This window comes from Cimex lectularius, unplaced genomic scaffold (genome assembly GCF_000648675.2).
Source record: "Cimex lectularius strain Harlan isolate CLEC.00 unplaced genomic scaffold, Clec_2.1 scaffold196, whole genome shotgun sequence".
NCBI classification, from domain to species: domain Eukaryota; kingdom Metazoa; phylum Arthropoda; class Insecta; order Hemiptera; family Cimicidae; genus Cimex; species Cimex lectularius.
Window position 1 is genome coordinate 820,244 of NW_019392958.1, and position 15,351 is coordinate 835,594.

The following is a 15,351-nucleotide window of genomic DNA, read 5'->3' on the forward strand; positions in this document are numbered from 1 at the left end:
AGAGAGAGAGAAATAAAGTGGGGAGAGAGAGCGAGAGAGAGAGAGAGAGAGAGAGAGAGAGAGAGAGAGAGAGAGAGAGAGAGAGAGAGAGAAAGAAAGAGAGAGATATTGGTGATTGAAATGCTTCTTTTTCTTTGCATAAAAGAAACGTTATGTAGTTGCCTTAAAACATTTTCTTTCAAAAAAACCAAATTCATGAAAGTATTTTAAAGAAAATGTGCGTGTGTGAGAGTTGCTGAGAGAGAGCGAGAGAGAGAGAGAGAGAGAGAGAGAGAGAGAGATGATTAAAATGTTTGTTATGTTTTGTTTTATTTTGCGAGGAACGTTGCACGTAAGTTAAAATGATTTTCTTTGTAGAAACCTAAGCTTTGAGAGTCAAAGAAGAGTTTGTTTGTGTGTGTGTGTGTGTGTGTGAAAGAGAGAGAGAGAGAGAGAGAGAGAGAGAGAGAGAGAGAGAGAGAGAGAGAGAGGGAGAGAGAGAGACAGACAGAGAGAGACTGATAGACAGACAGAAAGAAAGAGATAGAATGAGTGTGGGTGTAACATAGGAGGGAGAGAGAAAGATTGGGGAATTGGATGCTTCTTTTTCTTTGCATAAAAGAAATGTTATGTAGTTGCCTTAAAACATTTTTCTTGAACAAGTTCTTGAAAGTATGTTAAAGAAAATGTGTGTGTGTGAGTGTTGCTGAGCGAAAGAGAGAGTAAGAGAGCGTGGCGTTATATGATATGATATTACGCATTATTTTTCACGCATAATTACGTCTTCTGGTAAACGAAATTTCAAACAAACAAAAACAAAAAAAATAGTATTAGTAAACAATAAACAATAGTAGTAGTAGTAGTAGTAGTAGTAGTAAAATAGTACTGTTAAGTGATTATTCAGAAATCATGAGATGCGGTCTGGTGTGATGTAGGTTTCAGAAAAACATTTTCTTTATCGTGCCAACGTTTCGATCTTTATGGAGATCATCTTCAGGGCTCAAAGTGTTTGTCTTCTGTGAGAGTGGGCACTCTAAACACGACACGCAAGAATGGCACAATTACACAGAAGACAAACACTTTGAGCCCTGAAGATGATCTCAACAATGATCGAAACGTTGGCACGACAAAGAAAATGTTTTTCTGAAACCTACATCACACCAGACAGCATCTCACGATTTCTGAATAATTATCGATTAACGGTCACTTATCACCACACATTAATGTTAAGGCACGTACTTACGATTTAATTTTTGTTGTTCAGATTTAGTTCACCTGATTTTTTGTGTTTTTGGTTTTGGAAATTGGCAAAAAAAAATTATCCTCAAGTGGACTTGGAACATGGACGATTTTGATTCCATTTTTTTGATGCAAAATCAAAGTCTCGGATTAACTGGCATATAAAACATGTTCAGATTTATTGATAACTGTCATGAAAAATTTAACCGTACTTATATATGCATTATTTCCCTTCGAATCAACAACCTATATAATGTATAAAAGATATACAAACTGGAGGGCAAACGTTTTCGTCTTATTTTCTAAGAAATGAAAATTACCGGATCCACAAATAAAAAATGGAGGACGTCGGGACAAATTTATGATTTTATGATCCTCTCCGCCCAACGATTACACGACTTGATGATTGTAGGTACATATTCGAAATAAAATGCCTTGAATTCTAATCGTAAAATAAATACATTCGAAAATTGCAATTAGAAAAACAAAATTGAGACAACTAGATATAAGAAAGGATCAAGATTTTCAAATCAAATTTGACAAATTATTACCCAAACATGTGAACATAAAATTTTGAACAGAGAGGCCTTTAACAACATACAGAAGAAATGGGTGCTATTCAACTCATACCTCCCTTTAACCCAAGCTCGACGACCGTTCAAATTTGAACCAGGATCATTCTAGTTTTAAGCAAAACTTGGTTCTGTACTGAACTGAATTTAACCCGATTTAGTGCAACTAACACTAAGAAGTGCCAGATTTAGCATACATATGATTAAAAAAATTCTCACGAAAACGCACCAACAGCAATAGAAAAATCAGAAATGAGATATATGCCCATCACTTAGAATCTGATACACCAACGGCAGAAGAAATAGCCACTAATATTTTCTTACAATGCAAAACTGCTCAATGGAGTCATAACCTAAGGTACGAACATGCTGAGAACAAATAATTACAGCATCTAATGATTTATTACTTCTTAAAATAGCATTTAGTAAATTAAACTGATCGAAAGAACTAGTAAAACACAAGGAGACAGAATTCAGCAGTGCCTGAAAAATACAAAAATCCCGTTTCCATGTATCTATCCTCTTACTTTCATCATTATTCCATTATTGTGTAAACATCTTTGAAACCTTGTAACTGAAAAAAAGAATTTTATACGGTTGATTTTTTAACTTAAAATTTATTTTGCTGGAAAATTATACATGGGAAAAACTGTGTATAGTTTTGTCTAAAAACCAAATTTTTATCCATACAGCCAACCTCGAAAATTTAATATTCTTCCCTGCTGGCCCTTTCGAGTCGATTGTTATAAAGAAAACGCCACGATTCGTATTATTGACGTATGTTTGTACATTTGGCCTGTTTTCGACGCCTTGTCTCAACATGTGTGACGTGCTAATGATGTTGGCCTTCTTAAAGGAGTGTGCGATGTGATTGACATCTACCATGACCTGTTTCCGATCGTCGGATATCGAACGAATGGTGACGTTTCGAATCGTGTTGTGTGACGAGCCCCTTAAAAATAGGCGTGATGTACAGCACGTTGTTATTCATATATGACAGTTTCCATCAATTTTTATGTAAAAGGATCAGTCTTAATTAAAGTCATTTAACTAATAAATACTAAATCTATTTATATTTCGAAAATTCGCACAGCGGTTAGATATGGTCGCTTAATTTTGTTCACTCAAACATTCGCAAGAAACATTGAAAACAATTGCAATACACCATCTTGGAATAGTCCGTTTTGTCACAATCAATCTAGAAATAAGAATACCTATTTAACATTTTATTGTTCTTGCAAAATTGAAAGTATAAAACGGTTTAGAAAAACCTTCAATCAAAACTATTCAAATTTTTTTCTTTAATAAGTACGTTATTTTCTCGACCCGCGTCCAATTCTAATCATTGGGAATTAAAAATATAATATGAATGTATTACTTTAATAACATACTAAAGTTATATATAAGTATCAAATAAGGGCAAATGTTCATTTTAAGTGTAGTTTCTAGGTATACTAAGATTTTTTAAATGGAAAATACTTTGAGAGGAAGAAAAAAGATAGATACTCAGAAGCAGAATGAGAAAAAAAGAAAAAAATAGAGAGAGAAAGAGACATAAACAGAAAGAGAGAGACAGAAAGTAAGAGGGAGCGAATGTGGGTGTGGAGAGAGAGAGAGAGAGAGAGGGATAAAAAGTTAGAAGGAAATAGAGAGAGAAAAATATAAAATGAGTGTATGATTATGATAGAGGGGGGAGAGACAGACAGACAGAAAGAGAGAAATAGAGTGAGAGTGAGTGAGAGAGAGAGAAGAGAGAGAGAGAGAGATAGAGACAGACAGGCAGAAAGAGAGAAATAGAGTGAGTGAGAAGGGAGAAGAGAGAGAGAAAGAGACAGGAGAGAGAGAGAAAGAGAGAGAGTGAGAGGGGGGACAGACAGACAGACATAGATTAAGTAAGGAAAATAGTGTGGGTGTGTGAGAAATGGAGAGAAACTGAGAGAGAGAGAGAGAGAAAGAGAGTGAGAGTGAGAGAGAGAGAGAGAGAGAGAGAGAGACAGACAGACAGACATACAGACATACAGACAGACAGACATAGATTAAGTAAGGAAAATAGTGTGGGTGTGTGAGAAATGGAGAGAAACTGAGAGAGAGAGAGGGAGAATGGAGAGATTTATAGAACGATAAATAAATAGAAAAAGAGCGGAAGAAATAAAAATAGGTAGGAATAAATAGAGATAGAAAGAAAGACAGAAAGAAAAAGAGAGAGGGATAGAGAATGGCGGGATATATAGAACGAGAAATACTTAGACAGCGAGAGGAAGAAATAAAGATGGAAGGTAATAAATACAGAGAGAAAGAAAGACAGAAAGAAAAAGAGAGAGAGATAGAGAATGGCGGGATATATAGAACGATAAATACATAGACAGCGAGAGGAAGAAATAAAGATGGAAGGTAATAAATAGAGAGAGAAAGAAAGAAAAAGATATGTAGAGAAAGAGAGAGAGAGAAAAGAACAGAGGAGAAAGTAAGAGACAGCGTGTGTGAGTTTGATAGAGCGAGAGAAACAGATTGAGGTACATAGAAAGGTAGGTAGGTAGATAGGTAGAGAAAGAGAAAACGTGGGTAGGTGAAAGAACAAAGAAAAGAAAAAGAGAGGGAGGGTGAGTGAATAAGAAAGAGAAAAGTAGACACGGATTGAGGGATAGAAAGAAAGGGGTGAAAGACGGAGAAAGAAATAGAGAGAGAGAAAAAGAGAGAGAGAGAGCAAAGAGAGAGAGAGAAAGTGAAAATGAGTGGGTGAAAAACAAACTATTCTAAACCCGATAGTTTTAACATATGAGCCATTTTTGCAAAACAGAAGACAAGATTTACCCCCATTATTTTCAAAACAAAACCGTAGAAAGAATTTTAACTCTTGAAAGTATGATTTCATCAGTGAATACAAGCAAAATAATCGAAAATCAGCTTTTGCCTAACACAAAATACTTTTTCGGAACTGCATGAATGTAAAAAAAAACTTTTGTTGACATAAAATAAATTCTTTTTTTCTATAACAAATCATCTTAGACTGTGGGTGTTTGTTTAGATATAATATGACATCCGAGGATGATAAAAAAAAATATAGTAACAAAATGTGAAACAATGCAAGTTGTTTCATGTGAAAACCGTCTCATTTCTTATTCAACATTATTAGTATATTCCTTTTTGTGGCATTTTAAGATTTTCGGACGATTCAAAAATATACAATGGATATGGTAAATTTGAATAATGAATGAAAGATATAGTTCGTTGTATTAGTCATAATTGAAATTTGTAGCAAAAAATTAATGGGTAGTTGATATAATTAAATTATTAGAGACACTTTTTACACTTTAAATAAGACATTTGTAAATAAACAGATAGGAGTAGTTTCGAATAAATGACATAGAAATATCTACCATTATTGATTGATAAGGACCATGATACAACAAAAAATAACTTTTTGTATTATTCAAGTAATTGAGGTTTTTAGTTGAGATAAAAAATTCATTGTCAAGTCCTTCGAACCCACGACCTTCGGCTTGATACCCCGCTACTCTACCACTTGAGCTATCGTGACTGCGATCCACTCGGACATTAACTTCCCGCTCGTGACATTGACTTTTTTATCTCAACTAAAAGCCTTAATTAATTAAAATATGGTAATTGGTCAAGCGGACCACGAAAACTAGTGAATTTAATAAGTTAAAATGAAGTATACTTCGTTAAGCTCTCCGTGGCCATTTCATTTGTCGCCGAGAATCAAATAGGTTACACGATATTTGAAAAATGGCAAAAAGGAGGGAAAATTAAAAAGGTAGGGTTGAGATGGGATGTTAGTGTCGGAGCGGATCGAAGTCACGATAGCTCAAGCGGTAGAGCAGCGGCGTATCTAGCCGAAGATCGTGGGTTCGAATGCCGCTCGAGACACTGACTTTTTTTTATCTCACCTAAAAACCTTAATTAATTGAAAAAATTATTATATTTCTTTTTGTCGAAATTTAACATTTTCCGACGATTCAAAAATATAAATTCACATGGTAAATTTTAATAATGAATGAAAGATATAGTTCGTTGTATTAGTCATAATCGAAATTTGTAGCAGAAAATTCATGGGTAGTTGTTTTTATATAGAGACACTTCAGCTATGATATTACTTTTTACACGATTATATAAAACATTTGCAAGTAAACAGATAGGAGTAGTTTCAAATAAATAAATAAGAAATATCCCTTATTATTGATTGATAAGGACTATGATACAACAAAGGAGAACTTTTTCTGTTATTAAATTTACTAGTTTCGTGGTCCGCTTCACCAATTAATATCTTACAATAAATTAAGTTTTTCAGTTGAGATAAAAAAGTCAGTGTCACGAGCGGGATTCGAGCCATATCATTTGTCGCCGAGAATCAAATAGATTACACGACATTTGAAAAATGGCAAAAAGTAGGGAAAATTCAAAATGTGAGGTTGAGTTGGGAAGTTAGTGTCCGAGTGGATCGAGGTCACGATAGCTCAAGTGGTAGAGCAGCGGCGTATCTAGCCGAAGATCGTGGGTTCGAATCCCGCTCGTGCCATTGACTTTTTTATCTCAACTAAAAACCTTAATTAATTGTAATATATTAATTGGTCAAGCGGACCACGAAATTAGTGAATTTAATGATTTAAAATGAAGTATATTTCACTAAACCTCTCACACGACATTTGAAAAATGGCAAAAAGGAGGGAAAATTCAAAATGTGAGGTTGAGTTGGGAAGTTAGTGTCCGAGTGGATCGAGGTCACGATAGCTCAAGTGGTAGAGCAGCGGCGTATCAAGCCGAAGATCGTGGGTTTGAATCCCGCTCGTGCCGCTGACTTTTTTATCTCAACTGAAAACTTTAATTTTTTGTGTTATGTTTTATTTAAAGCAAAATATTGGTTGGCAGTATCCATAAATAACTGTTGTACAATTTATATAATAGAAAACGAACTACGTTTTGTAAACGGTTAGATAATGTAAGTAGTTATTGTAGCGATTTTTCATTTTGTTCAAAAAGCATGGAAGAAACAATTCCGCAGAACAGGTCAAACAGAAAGAGCTGGATAATAAAATCACAATGAGCCGGGAGCTAGAAACTAATCAGGGATATACTTTATTGTTGACAAGTGAGCTCGATGTATTTTTCGCGGCATAGCGATAATTCTAGATTAGTCGTCCTCGGAACCCGTCTTGGCCTCTTTGGCAGAACACTAATACAGACACTCTGTCAGGATTTGAACCGCGCACTCACGCATTTAAAAGTTTAAAATATTCGCCCCGTCTCTCGTTTGGGCCGACCTCATTTCCTTCTTTAGATTCGATCCTACGAGAAGAAAGAGGCTAAAAGGGCCTCTCGCTCTTTTTAATTCCTCTCTTGATTCGACGAAGACTAAGGGGAATAATTTACAATAAGCACTAATTGGATCAAGAGAATCCTGCTGGATTAGACCGCTCGAAATCGATTAATCGACCATTTATATATTAATTGGTTAAATTAAAAAACAATTTACTCTCAAGTTGGTGGTGAAAACGGAAATTCTTTAGCTTAAAATACTGTAATAATGCAATCTAACATGATAATAAACTTTCTTGATGAGTCTTCTTCTACTATTGTCGAACATAATATTTTTTGAATTTATGAGGTTTTTGATGATTTCTTATACACAACACGTTGAGAAATGAGAGATTAAAAACTAAACTTAATCATCGGGAGTGAACTGTTTGTCGTATGAAGGCAACAGATTACATACAAGTTTGTCCGAACGTTGGTAAAGAAAATAAACTGAAATTTTACAAATAGCAATAGCTCAATTAGATTTAGCTGTCTATAACCAAATTACTTCTTTCTGTTAATTAATCTTTTTATGTGAGGTCTTGGTTGAAATGAAAAAGTTAGTGGCACGAACGATATTCGACCTACACTGGCCGTTTCATATGTTGCGAAGAATCGAATCCCGATTGCACGACATTTGAAAAAATGGCAAAAAAGGAGGGAAAATTCGAAAGGTTGTAGGTTGAGATGGGGAGTTGGTGTCTGAATGGATCCGAAGTCACGATAGTTCAAATGGTAGAGCAGCGGCGTATTTAGCCAAAGCTCTTGGGTTCTAATCCCGCTCTTGGCACTAACATTTCATTTCAACCAAAACCTCACATATAAAAATTAATTAATTGAAAGAAATAACAATTACGTGTGTTGAGTAGTGACCGTTAGTCGATAATTATTGAGAAATCGTGAGATGCGGTCTGGTGTGATGTAGGTTTCACAAAAACCTTTTCTTTATTGTGCCAATTGAGAGTGCCTGGGCAACACTCAACACGACACGAATTGCGAGAATGGCACAATTACACAGAAGACGAACACTTTGAGCCCTGAAGATGATCTGAATAAAGATGGCAACATTGGTACGATAAAGAAAATGTTTTTCTGAAACCAACATCACACCAGACCGCATCTCACGATTTCTAAATAAGTTTCGATCTTTATTGAGAACATCTTCAGGGCCTGGGACTTAGAAACATTGCCTGAATTGATTATTCAGAAATCGTGAGATGCGGTCTGGTGTGATGTAGGTTTCAGAAAAACATTTTCTTTATCGTGCCAACGTTTCGATCTTTATTGAGATCATCTTCAGGGCTCAAAGTGTTTGTCTTCTGTGTAATTATGCCATTCTTGCGTGTCGTGTTGAGAGTGCGAACCTACATCACACCAGACCGCATCTCACGATTTCTAAATAATTATCGATTAACGGTCACTACTCACCACACATTGCGGGTAATGTTATCCCATTCTTTCAAAATCACCTGATCCGATCGCCGTTACTATCAGGACCCACAAACCGTGAACTGGTAATTACTTTAGGTGTTACCATATATTTTGGAGGTTAGGTCCGAGGATAAAACTCATTATTGTATTCGCACAGTGTGGATGAATATTATTGTCTATGTTTAAAAGCATATCTTTTCTTGTGAGAAACAAACTATAGCATGTAGAACATATTTACAGGACATCGTGATATTTTGATAAAAGAAAATCGAATTTTCATAAATCATTTAACCACAGCACATACGGAAAGCCACCCACACAAGAAATTGACTTCCGATAACCTGTTTCATCTCTTTTTCCAAATGCCAAGTGTTTGGAATTAATATCATGAGTAATATTCAACTGACTTTCAGCTGGAGAATATGGGTAGTGAACAAGGTGACAAGGAGATCAAAGGATACACCCAGACGTCACTAAAGTCTATCTCATCGCTAATCCAAAGTCGTTTGGGAATGCATCAAGGCATTGTCACCTATTGTGGACGAGTGAATTACCCTCGCACAGGACAGAAGGGCAGTTGATTAATTGACGGAAAAAAGTTCAATGAAGGCACCAATCGTTCCTGAACGTTTCGCTGTATGCAGTTGCCAAAAATTTAAATCCATCAGCTAGTTGGTATCGTCGCTGATAAGCCTGACCGTCGCATGCAGTTGCCCTTATGTATGCCCATCGGTTTGAGCAGCGGGTGAGAGTTTTACCGACTGACGCCAGCACTTAGTGGTTGGCTGTCTGCCACAACACCAATGGTATTGAAATTCAGATGGCGAAAAGAACAACAAAGTGCTAGCAGAAAATAACTGCAGAACGATTAATTCTAGGACATGTTAAAATATTAAAACTAGAATGATAATCGTACTGAAGTAGGACACTGGATTTGTGTTAACTTGAAACAGCAGATATTGTCAGGAAAGGTTTCTCTTTCAGTACAAACGTTTGTGTAGGTTGAGAAGAAAAGCCCAGGCCTGAAGGTGACAAAGCTTTGTGATTACTTCTTGGGGAATATTGACCCGACTACTCACGAAATTCAATGATTCGCCCGGATGGGCCGATCTACCCTTACAAAGTTCATTCTCACCCCAAAGGAGGTCGAAAACAAACGAAAAACAAACGACGACTAATAAGAAATATTTGCTTTGATGAGACATTATTTTTAACAATTTGCAAAAAGTTGACGATTTCGATCGACCAGGGGAAGTATGTTTCTTGAAGATATGTTAACTCGTCAGGGTTACTTACTACTTGCCAAGCTTTCGGCTTTTGTAAAAACCTTTAACCATAAAGCAAGAATGTACATAGTGTTAAAAAATCCATATGGAAGCGGTTGATCAAATTTAAAGCCCAAACTGTTTTTCTTGAGCTCCAAGGCCCCGACAAAAGAAATTATTTGGCTAAGTAAGGAATTAGGGAAATAAGAGTAATGTAATGTGGGCATAAATATATTTTATTTATCTCAAAAATCAAGGAATGTGAGGAAAGGATGGACGAATCACTTTCAGTTCCCCAGTTTTGCCAGGTCAATTCTGATCAGAGGATCAAACGTTTCTTTCACGTTATTCATCAAACAGGAATAAAGGATATTTGAAATTTATTATTATTCTTTTAATTTTCAATAAATAAACCAATATATACTTGTTAGTTCGATAAAACAAATTGGAAAATACAACGCAAACAACCTTAAGAATATTAGACATGAAGATTACTCATTTTGTAAGCAAACAACTTTCCTCCATATTAATATTGTTGAATTATCTTTAATCATGGAATGACTTCATCATGAACCAGAAGTGCGCAATATTATTGCGAGAATGAGTCATCGAGGTCAATGACAAATGGATATCGCAGAGGCAGTGCCCGCCAGGGCTTTAGCCCAAATCTGAGAGACGGGAAGTGCCAGTAGAAGGCTTCGTAGTTGATCTCAAGGCATTACGATGCTAAGCGAGAACAGAAATATTGTCATTGCTGTAGAGAACGGAAACCTTCCCATAGTGCCCGCCAGATCCTATGTAATACAAAGTTTTAGCAAAACCTTCATCGCCACAAACGATTCGTAATCCACCAGCAACTCAGGAGAATGTGGGGCATACTCGGTTGTTAGACAGGAGTTCCCATCTTTTATCATGGGTGTGTACTCATGAGGATCTTTAACGTCCGGACATCCCCATGGGGACTTTGCAGACGCCTAGTGTTCTCGAAAGAACACCAGGAAGATTTTACATGCATGGACTTGTCACAACCCTTGGCTAGCGAGGTGGTGCAATGCTAACCAAGTTCAGAAGTGCCCTAACAAGGGCACATCCGTACATGTGCCTTAAAAAGGGCAGTTTTGTAGTTTCCAGCGGAGCCTTTTACCACCCCCGGAGAGATAGAGAAGGCACTCTATCTCCAGCTACGGTTGGCCGGTAACCTCCAGCTCAGGTACAATTTGTTTAAAAATCACGATCACCACGAATTCAACATCAATTAGTGGAGCCGCTTGGATACTCCACTCCCGTGCTTCAGTATTATTTTTAAGGTGGGACTGATCGCCCACCCGGTAGGTCATACTAACTGCCAATTGATGCACTCGTTGCCTGAGGGGTGCGGGTTAAGCAATTCAGGAATCCTCTGCCAAAGCAGATGGGGCGGGAAGAAAAGGAAAGGGGTAGGAAGGATAAGGAAGGTAATATTGCCTCCATCATTGGTTACCCCCAGGCACCAGGGTTGATGGTTGCTCTTTGCCTGGGCCCATACAGAAGATGTCCCTGCGGGTAGGAAAAGGACAATGAGGATCTTTAACCTCCGCACCTGACTGATTAGGCCTTATCGGACGTTTTGATTCAGGATACGACTGACGGATCTTAAAGCCGCAGCGTTGGGGTAGAGGCTGTCCCAGCCCCGAGGGGCCAAGACGAACCTTTTTAAACCTTAAATAAAATTGCTAACCTCCCCTCTAGAGGAGACTGCCTTCGGGAAAGTTTTCTATTCGTGTACATTACATTCTTCGAGCACTATCCGTACCCATCCGCCACTTCTCACATATTCGAGGGACTCCGTCAGCGTAGTCTGAGAGTCCTCAACGTTAAACGCTTCGATGGTCCGAGTCTTCGTATCCCCCGTGAGGTCGGGTTAATAACGATGGTCATACGCAAGTGCTAAAGCGAAGGTCACAGATAGAACAGCCTCCTCTCTAAGTTCCCGCCAGGGCCGTCACCACGAACCACTACGAATCCATTCCCAATGTAGCAGGGGTTGGACTTTGGAACATTTCTGCTACCCCATAGTACAGATGGTTATGTACCATCCACCGTACCTTAACGTAGATACCCTAACCCACGTGTGCCTCTGATAAAGCACCCGCCCGGGAGGCCTAAACGAGTACAGCTTGTGCTTTAGAGAGGTTGCCACGCCCTCAAGGCTGAACCGTTATTTTTCTCCTGGAAACTTTCTCCTGTGTAACCAAGGGAGAGGTCGCAAGGAAGAGAGGTGGAACTCGAATTGAGAAAGGAACGTGAACGAGGACATGAGGTACACCTTTTCATGGCTTCACACTGTACCACCCATCGTCGCCGTAGTTGCGAATTAAGTGGGCTATGACTCCCCTGCGTGAAGGAGATGAGATGGCCGTTCAAGAGCCGACCGATTCGGCACCGTCCCGACCAGTCATCACGAGTGGCCTCGCGGCTCACAGTTCGAATTAGGACTGTTGAATGTTGTGCAGCGAGCGCATAGAAGAGAACACCAATTAGAACGGCGTTATGTTTACTGACGAGTCGCTTTTCTGTCTGTATACTGGCAGCAGGCGCCGAAGTGTCTACCGAGAACAGACATGCGTACAATGTCCCAGTTCGTGCTCCCTTCAGCGCAGTTTGGAGGTCTGGGCTAGAATGTACAAAGGCGGACGAACTGAACTCCATATTTTTGGGGCCAACCTCATAGCAGTCCGTTATGAACAAGAAATTATCGAGGAATACATCCGTCCAACCAGGGATCTTATTGGCAAGGATTTTCTATTTCTGGATGACAATGCCAGACCTAATAGACGCAAAGTTGTTTATCAATGCTTACCTAAGAATTTCCCATACAGACCTAAATCCCATTGAGCACATATGGGACGCGTTGCAGAGAAGACTTTTCGATCACCATCGGCAGCCAGTTGACCTGCATCAACTGAGTGCAGCGTTGCAACATCTATGTAATGAAATTCCATATGAAATTATTGACAAGCTTATTAACAGTATGACTAACGAGTGCACAGATATGTTAGCTAATCAATGATATTATAGTCGGTATGTATTGTTTGAAAAAATCATTGAGTCCAGTAAAAAATTATGGAATGGAAACTTTTAATTTATTATTTTTCAAAATCGCTAATTGAACTTTCCTTCAATAAAAAACATAATTACGTCCTCTAAATTTTAATACATTTTATAATAAAATCGAAACCCAAAAAATGCCCCTCCTCCACCGGTACAGCAAGAAATATGAAATCAGTAGTATTTATTGCCGTGTAAATGTACAGACAATGGGCCATGTTGACAGGAATGATATTCGCGTTCCGTAAAATATTTCAATTTTTTTTGCCTCGGCTTTTTTCAATTGTCATACATGAAAGAGGTGCTAATTGCATTATCTAGGTGTAATTTATCATGATGAAAAATTCAAGGTGAAAGTTAAATTACCTGTTTAACCCCGATGTCTCCCTTGCATAAATTATAGGACGCCTCCCCAGCCGAGGATTGAGGAAGGAAAAACTCACGAAAGCGTCTTCTTGCAAACGAGTTAAGAGAGTTGTGTAGCACAATTGCTTGAGACAATGTTAGCCTAGAGTTGATGAAGTTGTTGCTCCTGTGTTGACAGTTTAAGAAACAAATAAAAACTCACGGAGAAACTAGGGTCCGCGCGGCAAAGTCAACACAGCCGCTCATCTCAATTTGGCCGCCGGCTTGTCGGGTCATTAAAATCAATGGGGGTGAGGGCGTTATTTTTGGTTCTAATTGCGGTAAGAAATCCCAAAGGGAAAACTGATGTTATCGCTCTTTTGCAACCTCTCCGCCTGCTTTTCACTCTCTGTCCTATCTGGCCTTTTGTTCACCTGTTGACCCCTCCCCCCCTTAAACAAACTCCAAATCTTAATTAGAAGCTGGCTAAAATTCAGGAGGAGCTAATAATAACTAACGTTAATTAGAACATAAAAGAGGGAACTGACAGCATTTTGACTTGTTGTTTATGTTGGTATAATGATGATGTGATTAAATAAAAATTATTCTAAGCACATATGACTGTTAGACATTTAGAATAAATGCAAAATGTATTTATATATATATANTTGGCACGATAAAGAAAATGTTTTTCTGAAACCTACATCACACCAGACCGCATCTCACGATTTCTGAATAATTATCGATTAACGGTCACTAATCAGCACATATATGTATATATAAAACTATACATAATATATAATATATAATTATATAAATATAAGTTTTTGGCTAATATACAAAGTCCTTAAGCCTCAACACAAAGAGATTGTTAGGTCGGACGGATAGGTAAATAAAAAAATGGATATACTCTTAGATTATACACGGTCACTCATCACTGCAAGGGGCCGAACCGGTACACCAGGGGTTGATAATATTACCTCTGCTGTTACAAACCCGTAAAAAATAGTATTATCTACGAAAACCGACGTTTTTTAAAACACTTTTAAAAATGTATAAAAAAATACTGTCTTGTAATCACGTATAAATAGTTTAGCACATTATGAAGTAGTTATGGAAATATTATCATTGTTTACGAGTAATAAATTTTCTTATAAACACTGACAGGCAAAAAATTCGAGCCGTTTTTTAACGATTAATAATAATTTAATAAAAAAGTAAAACAAAAAGTAAATTGCTAAGGAAAATGAAAAATAAATTTAAAAAGATGGGCAGATAAAATTTGTTTTAATTTTCTATTAGATTTTTAATTAACATTTCAATATCGCGAATTTCCTCCTCTGGCCTTAATTACATCTCGAAGACGCCTCGGCAGACTTTATACCAGTCTGGAAATGCCTCTTTGCTGGAAGTTAGGCCGTTCTTCAAGAAGAATCCTTTTAAGATCGTGCAGTTTACCAGGAAGTGATAGACGTGCTCTTTTTCGTTTTTTGAGGTTATTTCATAAATCTGCGATGGGGTTGAGGGATGGCCTGGCTTTCCCGTATACTCGGTCGTCCTTAAAAAGACAATGAGGATCTTTAACATCCGCAACTAGCCGTTCAGGCTTTATAGGACGTTTTGATTCTCAAGATGAAAGCTGACGCACCTCCACATACGACAGAAGTGTGTTACTGCCGCAGCATTGGTGTGGAGGCAGCGCAGCCCTGAGGGACCAAGACAACCTCGCTCCCCGCTTGCCCATTCCGAGTGGTCGGGTCCTCATTAAGCATCAAACCGTATGCCGCGCGCAAAGTTCTACCTAGGCCGAAATTCATCAGCCTGGTCTCCCGCGCTATAGATAGAGAAGAAGAGAGTATTGAGTCTTCCCAAGCGTAGAACTTCCGGACCCGCTCCGATCGCGGTTTCGTTTAAAGTGGAATTGCTACCCACCCCCTAGAGGAGACTGCTTAATGCACCAATCGAGCACATTACGTTCACCTGCGTGCACAGCGCACTCGATTAGGCGCAGCAGATCCACTACCCATTTCCATCCGCCTCTTCTCACGCATTCTAGGGACTCCGTCAGCGTAGTCTGAACATCCTCAACGATATACGCTTCGATTGTCCAATCATTCGTA

The 15,351-nt window shown here is 38.2% G+C and overlaps 1 protein-coding gene across 1 annotated transcript in view; it reads right to left on the minus strand.

Moving 5' to 3' along the window:
* Window positions 1-15,351, minus strand: part of LOC106666554 (zwei Ig domain protein zig-8) — a 658,162-nt gene that overhangs the window by 591,287 nt on the left and 51,524 nt on the right. The gene's annotated exons all lie outside the window — the stretch shown is intronic.